We start from the raw sequence: 12,407 nt of genomic DNA, 5'->3' as shown, positions 1-12,407 counted from the left end.
GATGTTTTATAGCTGGGGAAGGAGAGCTTTTGGCAGGGAAGGCCAAAATGAGTGACAGCACTTTGCAGCTGAGTCTCTTGATCCCTGTGTCCCATCAAGGGGCTGATCACTATGGAGTAAAAAGGTTATTAAAAAGATGGCAAAATATTGCCAGCAGGGAATCATGAGGGCAAGGAGCTGAGGAACTGTCTCTTTTTAGGGCAAGTGGCTTTCAGCCACCTGCTTTGGACTCTGCATCTGGGCAAAGCAGTGAATAACAGAGGGCAGAACCTGGCAAGTAAAGGACACAGGATTCCAGCCCCTCAAAGATTCCCTGCAGTGAATGCAACATCTTCAACATCTGCACTTTTTCCACCACAAAGGGGACATGAGAGGAGGAGGGGGGAAAGTCAGACATGGCATGGAGGGGTGTGGGGGAGCCACACTGCCAAAATGGTTGACAGAGGCTGTGGATGCCCATCCATGGGAATATTCAAGGACAGATGCTCTGAGCAACACGGTCTAGCATGTGGCACCTTCCCCATGGCAGGGGGGTTGGAACCAGATGATATTTAAGGTCCTTTCTGACCCAAACCAGCCCATGATTCTATGAAATGGCCTGTTGTCTGTTTTGGAGCTGCCAGAGGGGGAGGATGGCAGTGCTGCCAGGGCTGAAGGCTGGAGACATCCCACGTGCTGCACGTTCACTTGACCCGTGCCTGTCGCAGGGAGCCAGCGCATCCCTGCAAACACGAGTGGCTCTGCCCTCAGCGGGACCGGTGTTTGCATATTTGAAGCTCTTTGGCCACAATCTGTCAGCGGGAGAGCAGCAGAGGAGGAAACAGCTTCAGACGCTTGTACGCAAATAGTTCTGCCCAAAGGTAGGACAGGAATACAAATCACCTCCTCTCTCTCTCTCTCTGCTGGGCTCTGTGCGCTTACATTTGCAACTTCTGCATATTCAGCTGCGTTTGAAACGCTCTCCAAAAATCCCGCAGCCCCTTCCCGAAGAGCCGAGTTGGGAAATTCCCTTTCTCGGGATGTTTTGCCACCTAGTGCCCAGCTGGGAAATCTCATCTGTCTGCACCCTGGGGAGGCAAAAGCATCAGAACTTTTTTGGGAGACCATAAATATTTTAGGAGGACAAAGTGATGCAGGAGCCTAGATTAAGGTATTTTGGTGGGTCAGAATCATTGGGAGCTAACAGGGCATATTGGTATCTCATTTCTGACAATAGGCTTCAAACTCTAGAATGTTCCACTGCTATCATCCTGTTGTACCTCTGAAAAGGTGATGCTGGAAAGAGTGAAGAAAGGAGAGGAGCAAAGAGCTGCTCTTTGGGTCTGTCTGGGTTCTCTCATCCTTCAGAGAACAGCTTGCTCCTGCTGTCCAAGTGCTTTGTGGATTTGGAGCTGCTGCTGGAGCTCTGAAGAAGAAGATCTCTGCCTTGTTCCCAGCTGGCTGGGAGCACATCTCACTGCTGCTGCCCTGCTCGGGAGATGCTGGTGATGGACAGGACAAGGCTGGGGGTTTGTCAAATAATAAGGGAACAACGACACTACTGACCCAGATAGACCCGAGCCCAGAGCAAACCCTGCCTACCTGAAGCCAAATAACATCAGCTGGGAAGCCAGATCCATCGTGGATTCTCCGTCTCTCTCTCCCCCTCTCTCTCTTTCTCATGGCTATGAGAGGTGGCTGATGATGGAGAAATGCCAATTGGTGGAGAAGGGTGAGAAGGCAGAAGGCAGAGATGGAGCTGAAGAATCCCAGGTGAGCAAAGCCTCCAGAGCATCTGATTTACAGTGTGCCAGCTCTCGCTTGCCACATGCCCTGCAGACAGGGGATGAGCAGCACTCCAGCAACTTCTGGCATGGGCATTTGGCATTTCTCACCATCACTAGGTTTCACTGAGAAAGGGAGACTTGGAAAGCCACTGTCAGAGGAGAGTTCCTGCTGCTGTGAGGGGCAGCCTTAAAACAGCACTTGGAAACTGAGGAGAACAAACACGCCGTGCCTGGGCAATGACTTGGTGCTTTTTGTAGCCAGGAACTGACTTAGGAGAGAAAGTCCTGTCCTAAAGAATCCTATCACAAGCATCCTGCCTGTGTCTGGAGGATGCTCCTGGAGAGGCAGACACCCAGGCTGGGTGTTTTGCCATCTCAGGGGCCAGTCTGCCCAACTCTGACTTCAGCCAGCATTGTCATGGTATTGAGCACCACGGCTGGTTCAGCAGCAAGGACAGGAAATTGTGTCCACATCCTTCTGTCACTTTTTATTTGTGCTGCCAAGTAATCTGGTGTGGCATTGCACCCGATGTGACCAAGCACTTTGAGCTCACAAGGATCAGATTTTCAAAGCTATCAGCCTCCTAAATATGCCAATAGGTGACTAATGGCTTCTAAGTGCTCTATGCTCTCAGAACCCTGAGATGTACAAAGGGGCTGAGATAAGACAGGAGAGGGAAAAGGTTTTGTATCATTTTTTAAAAAGCTGCAACTCTCAAGTGTTTTGAAAGAATGTGTCTAATGTCTAATATGAATTTTCTAATGAAAAGAAAAACATGAAAGAAATGCCTTCAATATTTCAATGACTTTATCGATTGGTATTATAAAGTATGTATTACTAAACCATGTTCTGTCGTGCTTCTACAGCAACTGATAAACAGCATTTTCAGCAAGTGTTCTCACAAGTTGTTTTTTCTTACTCCCCTAGTTTGTGAAATGCAGCTCTGTGGAGCTCAGCTTACCCCTATCTATTTATCTTAAGAACAAAGTATCAAAGCACTGTAGCAGATACACAAATTGTCCCAAATAATATCCTTCTGATGGGCTTAAAAATAGAAATAAATCATCACAAAACACTGTCATCATCAATGGCTGGAGAAAATATAGAACCATTAACTATATGCTTTTTATAAAAATTACTGTTCAAGATTAAAGGTCATCAAAATCCAGTTTTGCTGTTTCCTTTAAAAGCTCATGTGTCAGAGGAGTCTTGGTCAGAGCAGAGATAAGGCCTTTCTCACCATAAGTGAAAGTTGATGTAAGTAACAATATCCGTGTCTCTGACCTGTGACTGACACCAAACCGGTGCATGAGGAAGAAACTACAGCTCCAAATCACCATGAAGTCATCAGAAAATCTTTTCCAGATTGTTTTTATCTCCAGCTGGGAAATGTGGTGAAATTTAGAATTCCCTCACGCCTCACAAGAATTGGTGGTTGAAGGAGCTCATCTATAAATAATTTAAGTTCCATTGATACGGAATGAAGATTCCAGTATCTCACCAGGTCATCATAAAGACAATCAACAGCCTCTATTCTTTTATATATTCTGTTACATCACAATTCCCTGTGGAAGTCCCCTTTTTGTGTCCTTGAGACATGGTATTGAAGTCTTGATGTGAGCAGGCGTGGGATGCAGGGCTCCGATTGTGCTGAGCCATCAGCCAGGCTTCAAAGCTGCATCCGAAAAAAACCAAAGCTCTCAATTTGCTCTGTCTGGGCTATGTTACGGAAGCAAGGGAATTACATTAAATGGTCTTTATAGAGTCCAGAGAGCAAATAATTTTAATGCTGGGTTGTTTTCAAGCTGGTTTTTAATTTGTCATTACTCTTTAAATGGGTTTGCTTACGGAATGGTGCAATTCAGGTAAGGGCTAGGAATCCTGGGCTGCTTCCTACAGAGCTGCAACAAGACAAAATCCAATGAACCACCATTTCAGATGTTCCAGAACCCACTCTTGGGTAACTGGAGTGTCTCTAGTGCACAGTAACACACTCAGCTGTCAACAAAACCTGGGACATTTCAGTAGGTCTAATGAGATATCACACTCTAGCAGTAGACACAGGAAAAAGCATGACTTCTATTAATTTAATATCATCTTAAGGGTCTCTGGGACAGCTGTGTTATGGAGAACTGCATTATTTCTCCAAGAGCTGCAGAATCTGTGATGGATCCAGGTAATCATGTGTTTTGGGCACTTATCTGAAAACAGTCTTGTGAAAAACTTGGATTAGTGTTAAGCAATTTAATAGAGGGCCGTGCCAAATTGGCATCGTCTTACAATTGCTCCTGACTTTATCTTACTCAGTGACTAGCACAGCATGTAATTCTGTGTGTGAGTGTTTGGGAAATCTTTATATAATCTATGAAAATTGGAAGGGAAACATTAAGAACGTGAATTCTTCATGTGGATGCTGTGAGGTCTGTTCCTGTTCATGGAAGGTGCTTTAAAGAGAGCAGAGGTGAACTCCGTGAGTGCTTGGGAGGAGCTTATTGGAAATCCAAGCTGACCTTGGGGCTGTGGGGCAGCAGGGCATGGGAGGCCAAGCCCTGGCATGGTGGAGGGGCTGGGTGCTTTCATGTGTGCCCAAGATGGGCCACAAAGAGCACGGGGATGAGTCACCATCAGCTGAGGGCGAGTCTGGCAGAGATTTCTGTGAAGTACCTTCATTCTTTGTGGAGGCATTGTGCAGGCTTGGATTCAAACCTTTCTGAGTTAGCTCCACATCCTGCCCTCTCTGTTTTGAAAGAGAATGGAAGAGAGAGAGTTCAAAACCAGTTAGTTAATGTTTCTCTTTGGAAGTTCTCTTAGGTTTATATGTCTTGGAAAAGGGAGGAGAAATGTGCACATCGAATTTCCTAGTCGAACTCTAGCATGGGATTCATGTGTTCTCCCCAGAATGACAATACAGGTACCCCACTTTGCTATTTTCTTTGAAAACTACAGGAAAAGAGAGCCTGGGGAAAACAGTCCCTCACCTGGTAGGGAAGACTGTGAGATGGAGCCAGGAGCTCTTCTGCGTTTTGCAGGTGCTTTAGCACATCCTACACCCTGACAGTCCCATGTCACTCCCTGACCTTGCTCTGCCCTCTGTCTGTCTGCTGGACACAGCACATGGCTCTGACTCCAATTTTTCTGTGTCTCAGTTGTTTCTGTGACACCCAGTAGATGGTGCCACCAAGTAGCACATTTACATGAGCAGTTTATTGTCGGAGGTGTTTTAAATTTACTTCAATCACTGCACGTCTTGGGATCCAGCAGAATTCCTTCCTTCCACCACTACAAAGAGTTTTTCCCCCAGGCTTTGGATATTGTCACAGAAAACATGTAATTTTCCCCTATTTTCATCTAATTAGCATAATTTATACTGTACAAATCTTCAGGAAAAAAAAGCCCAAACTGTGATCATTCATTTTTGAATTTACGTAATTTCCCTGGCTTTTCAAGTTTTTTGAGTAAAATTCAGTGGTCAGATTTTTTATTGGGACAGAATCTACTGTTGGAAAACGCCTGTGAAACAAGTGGTTCTGGATAAGAAATGCTAGGAGTGAATGCTCAGTACCTTCGGTCAGGTCTTGAGAATCTTTGCTCTTTATTTTCTACCCCCTTAGCAGCACATTTGCAAGTGAGAGATCCACTGATGGTTCTGTCCCTGGCCAGGCTGGAGGTTTTAGAAACTCATTTCTAGTAACCAGAGCTGGCAGCAAAGGAATAAATGGTGAGCTCCATTTCCATCTTAGATGTCTTCTGCTGCACCAGCCCCCAAATGAGATTCCCTCCTGTGTAGCACAAATGCTTTGATAATTCAGGCTGTCAACTTGTCTGCAAAAGCCAGAAAAAGAGATATGAGAGAAGTGTCCCCTGTGGGTAAAACACAATACCTCATTCCTGGTCCTTTGCGTTTTTCTTGGAAGTTTCACCTGTGGAACATTTGGTTTCCTGTGTCTCAAAGCATGGCTTTCCTTTTGCAGGCTGTTTAAATATTTACTTTCTCTGCCCTTCTCATCCCACCATACTTCAAACCAGAGGAGGGAACATTTATCTACAAGCAGCCTGGAAGATGCTTTGTCTGAGTAACAAATACTTACAATTTAATAAAGACTGGAGCTTTCAGTCTTTAAGAACATGTATTACAGCCTCAGTTTGGAATAGGTGATGAGGTGATTACTAAACCCTGGTTGCCATGGGGAAAGGGAGGAGGGTGATTGCTTTTTGATGGAAGAAGCTAAGAGGTACCAACAGTAACTTAGTGCTAATACACACTCAAGGTGCACTTGGCATCAATGCATCTCTTGGGGAACAGCAGTCAATCTTACTAATGTCTGAGGAGGCAGCTTTAGCAGCACCAGTTATTGATGCAGAAGGTCAGCTTTTTGTGGCTGGTCATTCCTTGCAACCTCCCTCGGGTTTGGTGTGACTGTGGGAGTGATTCCCGCAAGGGCACTTGATTGAATTTGTGAGCGGTTCAGGGGTACTCACAAATCAAGCAGACATTGGCTACCTACAAACAGGAGTAAAGCATCAGTCCAAAATGGGATCTGGAGGCTGAGAGATCCTTAATAAGGCAGATTATTGTGCTAGTGTGCTGGAGAGCAGCTCCTGCCTTAAAATTCCAGGGGCTGTACAGTTTTGGGGCTGCCCCTGGGGATGCAAGGATGCCCAGCTGAGCAGTGCGTGCCAGAGGGTTTGTGTCTGTGTTTTGGTGCTTGGAGTACAAGGAAGGGCCTGGCTCCTTGATTAGATACACCAGGCTGGACTCTTCCCAGCCTGGGATAAAGCTGCAGTAATCCCTCCCCTGGAAAAACAGTCAGGCAAGAGGAATATGAGAAGGGAGTGAGGCTCGAGCAAAGCAGAGATTGATTTCCATCACTTTAGTGATCACTTCGATGGAGACCCCACGGAATCCACGGCTGCTGGTGACTGTGACACCCTCTGCCACCACCTCACAGCCCTTGGGGAGGCATCCAGACTGTGGCACCTTTCCAGGGCAGAACTTGGTCTGGGAAAGCAACACCAAACTGTCTGAGATGGGGCTGAGCATTTCTTCAGGAGCTCGAGAGTGACAGAGGGGCTGCAGCAGGTGGTGGCTCTTCTGTCTGCTGGTGCTGAGAAGCTCTGAGCACCTTCACCCTTTCCCACACCCCTCTCCTGTAATATGTGGTTGAGGGCTGTCCTTGGTGTCTTGATTCTCTCTAAAATGGGAAGTATTTTGGATGTAACTATTGAAAATATGGTCTAAGTCCTGCCTTCTGTACCAGTGGTCCCCCGGTATTTCTGGGGGGTTCGTGCACAGGTACCAAACCAGCCCATTTGCCCTGGGTCACTGTGGGTTTTCCACCTCGCTCTTTTTCTCTTCTCGGTACTTTTCACGTTGGAGACAGCTCCCAAATACCAGAGTCTTTGGAATGACACTTCTCTTATCATCATCCTTAATGATCAGACAATGGTGGAGACACATCACTGTAATTGTGTTTGTCTCCTTCACTGGCTTTTCCTTGTAAATTTGTTCCTTGCATTTGTTTCTGGATGGCAGATGTGTTAATGGCTGGGCAGTTTAATGTGTTTATCTTTTGTGTGCTGTATATTTTGGATATAGAAACAGTGAGAAGAGATAAGCATGAAGAAACCACTTCTGCATTAATGCCAGCAATTCTGACATTATAAATATATATGAGAGAGTTTCCGTGATTATATTTTAATGTTTTGTTTAATTCATTGGCTCTCTGGGGACGAAACAAGAGAAAACCTCATTTGTATAATTTAAATGGCTAGCAATAAAAATAGGAGCAAAGAAAGGACCAATTAAATAGCCATGCTTTCAAATCCATGCAGATCTCATTCCCTTGGAAGGTCCAGTCCATGCAATGGAGCCTGTGTGGCTCCAGCCCCTTCTTTCCTGGACAGAAGCCATGGGCTGTGGAGCTTGTGGCACCAGAATCCTGGCACCTCCTCAAGGATGGCAGGACTGAGGGAACAAGGGAGGCATGGGGACCGTTTCCCATTTGAGAGGCAATGGAAAGGACAGCAGGGACTGGCAGGGGCAGTTGTCCTCCCCATCCCCTGTGTGGACAGCAGACCATCCCATAGTAAGAGGTGAGACATATAAAATAAGACAAATTTGTGTAGTCCCTGTGTTGGTTGTTAGGTTCTTTGGCAGCTCCTCCTAGCAGAAGTGCTCACCTGTGGTTATTTAGTTTAGGTACCGTCTTGTTACTTCACAATCTTTTTGTTGTTTTCGAGTCTGTCTGTATCCAGCTCTTGGTTTAGGGCTGCACTCCGTCATCTCACCACTTTGTTTGTAGAGTCCTCTTATCCAGCACAGCATGCCAAGGAACAAAAATTGCAATTCCTAGCTTTTCTCACAGTTGAGAAAAGGACTTGGGGGAAAAAAAGCCCAAACAAACTGCACAACAATAATCTATCAAAACATTTCCCATGGGCAAAGGCTGCTGGACCAAACATGCTGAAGCTTATCAGCACAAATGAAACACTGCTTTTCTCTTTCCCACTCGTTCTCAGTTCTCCCACCAGCACTGCTCATCTCTGCTCCCACGGGGCAAGATACACACCTTCATCACAAAGTGCCATGCCCTGAGAATTTCCTCCAGTCACTTCTAATTGCCAGCATGAGAGGAGTCCATGGGTCATGGCCCTTATTTCTGTGCTACAAGAGCAGGCAGCTTCAAGTCTGCAGATAAGAAATTTAAGGTCTTGCTGTCTGGTTGTGTTTTACCTTTGCAGCCAATCCAGCCTGGAGTGAGGAGATTTCCACATGTCCCAGCAGTGCCTCCTTGGCTTCCCCTGGCAGCAGGTATGGAGGAAGGGGAGCTGCTCCATTACCACTTTCAGACCCCCACATCCATCACTGCTCCCCTCCTTTTCCCAAGTTTTGCTTCTTGCTTGATGAAGCAAGAGACTGGGAAAGAGTTGTTTGCTGTTTCTAGGAGTTCTGGCTTCCAGTTCTGGCATTGAGCCTTGCAGAAAAGCTTTGCTGTTTCCATGACAAATTTGGCAGCTTTCTGGCTTCTGGGCTGTCATGCCTGGACTTCAGGAAGAGAATTAAGGAGATGAGATCAAAAAGAGCATTTTGTTATTTGAGAACAAAGATTTTCCCATCCTACTCAGTCTTCCCACGCTGTGCTTGCAGATGCAGAAACGTGGCTGCTGTAGGTGTTTTCCTTTCCAGGATGTGTGTCTGTAGATCCATTGGAATCCACACAGTTGGTGCTGTGTGACACGGGCTTGGTTAAGCCATGAATTTCCATTCACAGCCTGTGATCACGCAGATATTCACCAATAATTTTGGAGGGACCACAGTGTTCTAAACTTGATGTGCTTACATTGTAATTGGAAGTATATTCATATGTATGCATTCCTTATTTCTGAAGTCTACAAGAAAAGCCCATACAGATGGGAAAATATTTATTCTTCATTATCGGAATTTTTGCTGTAAGGAGCTGCACATCATCAGGACTGTGTCATTCCCTGCAAAAGACAGCCTCAAGGAAGGGGCTTAAAATCTCTCACACCAAATTGCTGGAGGACACAGTTGCCCATTTTGGCCCTTGACAACCTGTGTGGAGCAAGCAGATGGCCAAAATATATCCCCTCAAGACCTGAGGGTAATGAAAGCATTAGCAAGAATTTCACCTTTCTGCGAGGAGAGAAAAGAATACATTGCAGCCCAAACCTCTTGGAAAGATCTAATGTGGTATTTATTTCAGATATAAATTTGACTGTATAAAAATGACACCTTTTTACTCAGCCTGTGGTGCCAGGTCCAGCTCTCACTTGTAAATTAGGAATAGATCCATTAAGGCTATGGAATTACAGCAGCTGATGTGACAGCAGTCTCACCTTGGCAGTATTTCATTCACTGTGTGCTTCACTCTAATCTCCTGCGGGTATGAATCAGAATAAACTCTGCTGAAGCCAACAGAGATGGAGAGGGAATGAAACAGAAGCAGGATCTTCATGTTTTTGGGGAGCAAGGAGCCTGGGCACACTCCCCTGCCACAGAGGAGCAGTCAGAGCCGCGCTGGAAGCGTGACATCAAAAATGCTTTTCACAAACTCTTGATCACAGTCTCGTGTTGCTGTGTGGATGCTCCTCTGCTCCTCATCCCTGATGCTCCAGCTCACCACGAGGACCTTGCAGGGCTGGTTGTCCTGTCCTGTCCCCCACCGTCTGTTTCCCCTCCACTCACAGAGGAGCAGAGCGCAGCCTTGCCCCTGCCATGAGGATTTAGGAGGAGAATTTTGGAAAGTTTTGCCATTTCGTATCCTTTCCTTGATGCATTTCTGCCAGGGGCTGTGTTGGGTTGTCTGCTCCTGCAGGAGAACATCCCATCTTCGTGGAAGTTTTGTGAGTCAACCCACTCCAAACACCAGTGTGTACCGAGAGGCAGCGCAGGAACTTGTGTGCTCCGGTGATACCAGAGCCCAGAAGATCAATCTGACAAAGCAGAAGGGCTGGATGCAGCCTGAGGAATTCCAGGTTCAGTTCTGAGCTGAGGGAGGCAACTGAGGAGGTGACTGAGTCACAGTCCCTCAGCAATGAATGCTGCAGCTCAGGTGCAGGTGCCACTTACCTGCTGCTGGTTGTGCCCAGTCATGCTGGAAAAGGTCTCCCTGCAGGCATGTGACTTTGTGAGATCCTTGGGCTGCCTCTGGTACTGATTACAGCAGATTTAATAGTGTTATTAGTTTAGCCAGTGAGACCTTTATCAGAGGAGATTAGCAGGTGGATGAGAGCTTTAATATCCTTGGCAGATCTATTTCTCCCCCAGTAATTGCCTTAAGATGGTTTTATTTCACTGTCTGGACTTTCTCTCCTTCCCCTTTTATCTTTTAGCTTATTTCCTGAATGTTTTGCCACATTTTCCTTCCTCACACTAAGAAATAGCAGCTCATGACTTGTGAGCACTGAGTAATGGGATACATCTGCCTAAAGACTCATTCATAAAGCCCTTTAATGCAGCAGCTCCATTCTTGTGGTGAATGGCTGAGGACAGGAAAGCGGGGATTGACTGAAAACACCTCAAGTGGAAAATTAAGAGAGGCAGAGACTCTGCAGAACCTAGGGCAGCAGCCTGCACACCCGGGGATGCTGGTGCTTTTATTTGGAGGTGCTTGGCCAGCCACAGAACAGCCACCCCTGGCAGGGGCAGGGGGAGGCCACTGCTCACTGCTCTGCAGTTTGGCCCCAGAGCACCTGGCAGAGGACTGTGGATGGGAAATGCCTGCCAGGTAAGGGAATGATTTAGGTTTGGTGGTTTTATCCTACAGTGCACACAGTATTTTATGCTCCTCAGGGCCATAAAACCTCACAGAGACAAGGGTAGGGCATGTGGGGACAAGCTGTTAATTCCCGGATCTTTCAGGTGCAGAAATACTTCATATGTATTTTTTAAAATAAATTATCCTTGGATAATTCACCCACTCCGCCCCCAGTGTGCAACATAAACCAGTTGTATTAGAGTGCAATGAGTTGAGAAGGAAAAGGTTGAGCGTAGAAAATGTTTAAAATCAAAGGTCACATTGCAGCTCCATGAGACTTCCCTTTCTCCCCATGGGGTGAGGATAATCACAGGGTAATCAGTGTCCCCTGCTCGGGCTGTCCTGAGCCAGCTCCTCACCAGTGCACTCCAGGCATTGATTTCTTCTGGGGGTGTCTTGCAATCAGCAAAAAAACCACCAAACAGGAACACTCTGGTGTAGATCCCTCACTTGGAAAAAAGTTCTCTGGAAGTGCTGCATCCATCATTTCTGCTGAAATATTTTAAAATATTTCCTGGTTGTTTCAAGTGAAGGAGGAAAAAGTCCCCAGATCAGGGCAGCAGGAGCCTCCTTCAGGGTCTGGCAGAGGAGCCTGGGGGTGGCAGTCACCAACGAGGCTGCGTTGACTTTGCAGCTGCCTTGTGTCAGTTCTGAGTCTGAGAGCTTGGCCTAAAGATGTTTAGCAGGCAGAGAAAGCAACTACTGCAGTTCCTGTGCCCCTGGGCTGACCTAAGCAGTAGTCATTCATCCCCTGAAATTTTGGGCAAGTCTTTTTTGATCCCTAGACGTGCCAGGCAAGCAGCACTTTCCTGGAGGCTGAGTTTCCCAGACTCCACCAATCTCTTTGGTTGTACCTGCTCATAGCTGCTCTTTTATTTGCTCTTCTAGCAGCTGCCAGTGATTTATTTCCATGACAAATATAATAAAAAATGTAAACTGAGGTGCACTGTTTTTTCCTAGAAGATTCATAGTGATACTTCCTTCATTCTTTGCAAGGGCATCACAAAACACTGGGAACCCTGGCAAGTCCTGCACGCTCCCTGTTCTTTTAGACATTTCACATCAGAAGAGCTCAGGTGCTGTTGAGTGTGGGATGTGCTGTGGTGAAGGAAGTGCAGGAGGAATTATGCTGGGGCTGCTGGTGTTGTGGATAACTTGCCAGCCAGCTTCCACCCTATTTTGAATGCCGGCATCTGTAAGAATAATGTGTAAAATACCAGCAGGTAGGAGTTTCCCTTTCGAGGGCATTCTTCTTCCTGGGATGTGGCAGCGAAAGTGCTGATCCCTTGAGAGGGCTGATGAATGTTAGAAGAGGGGTGGATCTGTTGGTTCTGTTGTGTTGCACTGGAGTGAGCACCATGC

At 46.4% G+C, this 12,407-nt stretch overlaps 1 long non-coding RNA gene across 2 annotated transcripts; it reads right to left on the bottom strand.

The window, feature by feature from the left end:
* Window positions 1-2,556: 2,556 nt before the first annotated feature.
* On the bottom strand, window positions 2,557-8,713 carry LOC148221885 (uncharacterized). 2 transcript variants are annotated; one of them, XR_015807189.1, is made up of 3 exons: window positions 7,948-8,713; window positions 5,330-5,589; window positions 2,557-4,504 (listed from the first exon to the last, which is right to left on the bottom strand). It is a non-coding gene; the product is annotated as an uncharacterized LOC148221885 (long non-coding RNA). The 2 variants fall into 2 exon arrangements; XR_015807188.1 differs by having other exon boundaries at window positions 5,330-8,713.
* Between the last annotated feature and the right edge of the window lie 3,694 nt (window positions 8,714-12,407).

Source organism: Sturnus vulgaris, chromosome 16 (assembly GCF_052056855.1).
Source record: "Sturnus vulgaris isolate bStuVul1 chromosome 16, bStuVul1.hap1, whole genome shotgun sequence".
Lineage (NCBI taxonomy): Eukaryota > Metazoa > Chordata > Aves > Passeriformes > Sturnidae > Sturnus > Sturnus vulgaris.
The sequence above is the reverse complement of the archived record's forward strand: the minus strand, read 5'-3'. Positions and strand labels throughout refer to the sequence as shown.